The sequence below is a fragment of the Furipterus horrens genome, unplaced genomic scaffold (genome assembly GCF_987537825.1).
Source record: "Furipterus horrens unplaced genomic scaffold, mFurHor1.1.pri manual_scaffold_17, whole genome shotgun sequence".
Classification (NCBI taxonomy): Eukaryota; Metazoa; Chordata; class Mammalia; order Chiroptera; family Furipteridae; genus Furipterus; species Furipterus horrens.
This window is the reverse complement of record NW_028327187.1, coordinates 797507-802461: the sequence shown is the minus strand read 5'-3', so window position 1 is coordinate 802461 and position 4955 is coordinate 797507.

Genomic DNA, 4955 nt, shown 5'->3' with positions numbered 1-4955 from the left:
TCATGTCCATGAGTCCTTTTTCTTTTTGCTCGATCCCTCCACCAACCCCCCCACCCCGAGACCTGTCAGCCTGCTCTCCATCTATGAGTCTCTCTGTTTCGCTTCCTAGTTCAGTTTGTTCCTTGGATTCCACATATGAGTGAGATCATATGGTATTTGACATGCCATCTTTGAAGCAACTTGTTTTGGGGAATCCATTGCATGTAAGTTTCTATCATATCAACCAAAATGACATTAAATTTCCAGTATGCAAATCATTGTTTATTGTTGCTAACTTTATAATCTCCTTTATCCAGTGGTTGTTCATACGGGGAGTGAGGGCAGAAGGTTTACTGAAATTGTGTAAGCACAAGCTATTTTATAACATATTTTATTAGTATCTAGAGAGTGATCTTGGGCAAATCACTTCATCTTCCTGGAGTACAGTTTTCCCAAATTAAAATGCAGATATTGTACATTATTGCAAAGCACTTCTAAATGAAATAAATTTATGCAATGTTTTACAAAAGACAGTAGACATACCAGTTCACTTCATTAATCCATTAACCAGCAATAACTAAAAACCTATTGCTAGTCTAGCAACAACAACCAAGTAATATATAGCTACATTAAATTAAATTTAATAAATATGATGCCAGGTGGTATATTACGCTACACTGAGTAAAGTTCAGCCTCAAGACTTATTTTTTTCTTTGTACTATTTACCTGGACAACCTCCCAATCTGACTCAGATACAGAAAACATTATATTTACCATACTTTGTTTTGAATTTGGATTACTAAAAAGAACAGTATTGGGCATATTATGTTCTAAAGGCTGCAAAAGGCAGTATTGACATGAAGGCCCAGAGAATAAACCAAAATATCAAAGCATTAAATTATATAAATAGTTTAAGTGTTTAAAAATGACCTGAGGAAGTGGGGGTGCTGTGCAGAGGGGGACAAAGGAGAAAACTTCAGGACGACTATAGTAGTATAATCAATCAAATAAAATTTTAAAAAATGACTTGAAAAGCCCATTTACTTAAGATAGCAAGAAATACACATTCCTCAAGGGATGGTTTTACTTTTACAAATAAAATTTATTTAAATTTACTATTTAAATAAAGCCTAAAATTTACATGTTCCTGAAGGCTTAATATATTTAGGGAAAGATTTTTAATTGATTTCCTAGACTTTGGTCTGTCTGCTACGCGCTCGCGCGTGTGTGGGCTAGGAAGTCTGAGTCAGGCAAAGGTAAGCAGACAGAAGATGCCACAGCAAAGCTTCCCTTGACTCCCTGAATCACCTCCGACTCATTTATTTTACTTTGTGGCGAGGGGCAAGGAAGGGAGAAAAGGTGGAAATCAAGCAACGAAAGATTGTGTGGGCGAGAGGGCCTGTTATTGGATAGTTGTTTGCTAGTTTTACTAGGATCACAAAATTTCAAAAACTTGGGACTACATTAAATTTTTAAAAGAGAAGTTTATTAAATGGGCAACACACGCACAAAATCACACGAGCTAACAAGATAAATCTTTTACGTGGGAGCTTGGTCTATGGTCATTGGCCCTATTTTCAGTTGTCTTACTCCACACCAGGAAAATACCTGCTCAGTCTTAACATCTTTTATTAGCCCACGAGCTCAGTTTTTATACCCAGGAGATAAATCAGTGTCAATATGTGCCGGTTATTTTATGACGGGATGAGGGCAAAGCAACATTATCTGCGAGAGAGGGTTTGACTCTGTTAAAGAGCACATGGATTCGGAATGAATGTCTTGTGATTGCATACAGGCGTGAACAAGTGGGACTATAAGGCAGGACTAACCAATCCCCATCACTGCTACTAACTTATTCTTTTAAAATTCAGTTCCTGGGTGAAATTTTTAAAAAACTAAAATGAATTACAATTATTGCAGTGGGTATTAAAATTGGTTTTAGTCTTTGGTATAACTAGCTCATTGAAAAACTAGTTCAAAAGAAAAAATAAGGTGCTTGTTCATTATATAGTCAAATTTATTTTACAAACACTATATACATATAATTGCACCATTTGAAAAAAGAAAACGATCGGCCACACAATGTCATTAGCTTACCAACGTTTTACAAAACTTCTCAGAAGTTTAATATACTATAGATCCTTGAAAATAGTAGTTAGCGGAATACTGAAAATGAACATATCAGGGAATCATTCAGATCTCAGGGGATGTTTTACATTTGCTCTCCCTCGAATCTCCTTTCAAAGCATGAAGGAATATTAAATCAGACACCATGCTGCCTGACTTCTTTCTTCATACCCAGCCTTCTAGACTACCTTTAATCGAAGGGAACTTTTCAGTCATCGTCAGTCTAGGAAATTTCCATTCCTCCCTTTATTTGTGTAGTTCATCTTGGTGTGGGACCAGTGTCAAAGTCAGACAATGTTAAAAGCAGCTGTTGAAAGCAGTCAAGTTTAAGTGTTCAAACTGTACTGCGGGAGGGCACTTGAAGATCCCAGGAAACAAAAGGGCCGATTGAACTTGGGTGTCTGCCAAAATTGCCTTGGATGTCATTACTCTTAACATTATTTAATAATGTTAATCATACTGCTTCCATGTGCCCAAGGAGGCGTATATTGCAGCCAGAATATCATATATCTTTGTTTTGGAGGGGGAAATTCCAACATGTACAAAAAAAGAAAAGGAGTAAGAAAAACAAAACAAAAAAATGGGAAAATAACAGACCTCTTTAAATTTTGTCAAAGACTAGAGATGGAAACTCTATAGAAAGTATAAATATCAGTTCTATGAAAATATGCTGTTTATGCTTTAAGACAGAATGAGGGGAAAATTGAGTTAACTTATAATGGCATTAGAATGCATGAATTATATAAAATTGAATACAATGTAAAAAATCAGTCTATTTCAAGGGTCATGACAACTGGAAGAAATATAATTTCTTGGACTAATCTAACAAATATTAGAAATGCTAAAAATATTAAACAAAACTGTCAATTAACCAGTAACTAATTCCACATAATGTACATTATGTTTTGAAGTACTTATCATTGCTAACAATACAATAGCATGAGGAAATTAGCAGGAGCATGAATAAGGAACAGAGTTGATTATATTCATTAGAAAAAAATTAGAATTCCAAGTTAAGATGAAGATTGACAACTTAAGCAGGCATCGTCACTTAAAGAATACGAAGACCCTGTGAGAGCAGAATGTTTAATATTCCCTTAGAAAATGTTACTACACTTCTATCTTCCTTACGTCGCACACTAATGATAGCCACTAAATCACCCGAGAACATGCTTTTGTGGTAGCTGAAACAGCTGAGTTCCTGAAAACAAAAACAATTTTAAAGCAAAGATTTGTCGTGAGTGTCTATTCAAGCTAACAAAATTACCTGAAATAGAACCTTTTAGTAACTAGGAAAGGCACTTCTACCAGGTTTTAACCATATGAATGGCTATTTTAAGAGCTTAAATGGTTTTCATTGCGTTTGAGGGTATTAGAGATTTTATTTCATCTGAATCTAACAGGTACTACACTATTTTGGCACGGGGAGAGAGACACAGACTTTTTTCTCTGTTAAGATCATATACCTATTGTCAGGCATCACTAGGTTCTTCTCTTACGATCTTCTGAAAAAATATTAATTCCATCAGCCAATGTATGTACTAAAATTTTAGTTCCACATATTATCAAAGAAACATTTAACAATGTATTTATTATATTTAACCTTTTAAGAGTTTTGAATTTGTCATAGGAAATTTTGGCGAGCATTCATTGAATGTTAATCACACACAATTAGGATAACATCCCTGGCTTTCCTAATTTAAAATACTTGATAACATAAATACACAATGATGCAATAGTCGTTGTGGACTGAAACATAAGGATGTGATTAACTGCAGAGTACTCAAGTAGATAAATCGATAAGTCTTTTTTAGGGGGAAAAAATGAGTACTTGGTTCTACTTTAAAATAAGCTCAGAAACCAGAGCCAAGTTCCTAAGAGCTTTCTTTCTCTGTGAATATAAAAAAAATATCTATTTGAGGGAATAGGTCTGGAAGCACAGTATTTGGGAGAAGAAAGGAAAATGTTTTACGGCTTAACTATAGAATGCTTGTGGTCCTCAACATTGGGAGGTCTCAGGTTTCTCCTTTCACGGTGAATTCCATTCAAGCACCAAGCCTTTCCCTAAGACAGATTTCTGTAATAGTAGTTAACCGCGTGGGCTGACTAGTTGTACCCTCTGGGAGATGACACTTTGTTTTCCCTTGGAAGAAGTAGATTATTAGAAGGTATTACAAAAATATCTTTTGTTGCCAGAGCAGCAAACCCTGTTTAGTTTCTTTAATGAATCTCATGGGAAAATTAGTAGACTTAAAAATATAAATGATGGCACACACTTAGTAGAAAAGCACCATCCTTATTGTGATGTTGCCTGCATGTTGCAGTTTTTCTACATGAACTTGATATTTGTTTGTGAAGTTGTGAATCCGTGGTTGACAAAATATGTCACATAAAATCACCTAACACTCCAAACAACCTTATGAGTTAGGCAGGGCAGTTATATTTAAACCCCTTGTCTTTCTTTTTTCATTTTTTATTCCAAACAAAGTGTCAAACCAGTCCAGAGTTAACTAAGTGCTTCACCTAAGGTCATCAAGTTACTTAGGGGTAACTTCAAGTTCCATACAAGAGCTTTTTGCTGTGCTGTACAGACGGGGACACCGGTTGTAGATAACTCATCGTGAAAATTATACCGTGCTTTGAATGACCTTTAATAAAGGGAGGGAAAGAATGGAGGCATTCCTTAGATGCGTAATCCAGCTTTGGGCTAACACTTGTCTGCAGCAACAATGCAAATTGCAACGAGATACTCGAATTTGACTGAACTAGCAGTGTTTTGATGAAAGTACTTAATTTGTATGCTGTTAATATTTTCCTTCTGTTCTAGTTATTGCCTCCCAATAGAGGAA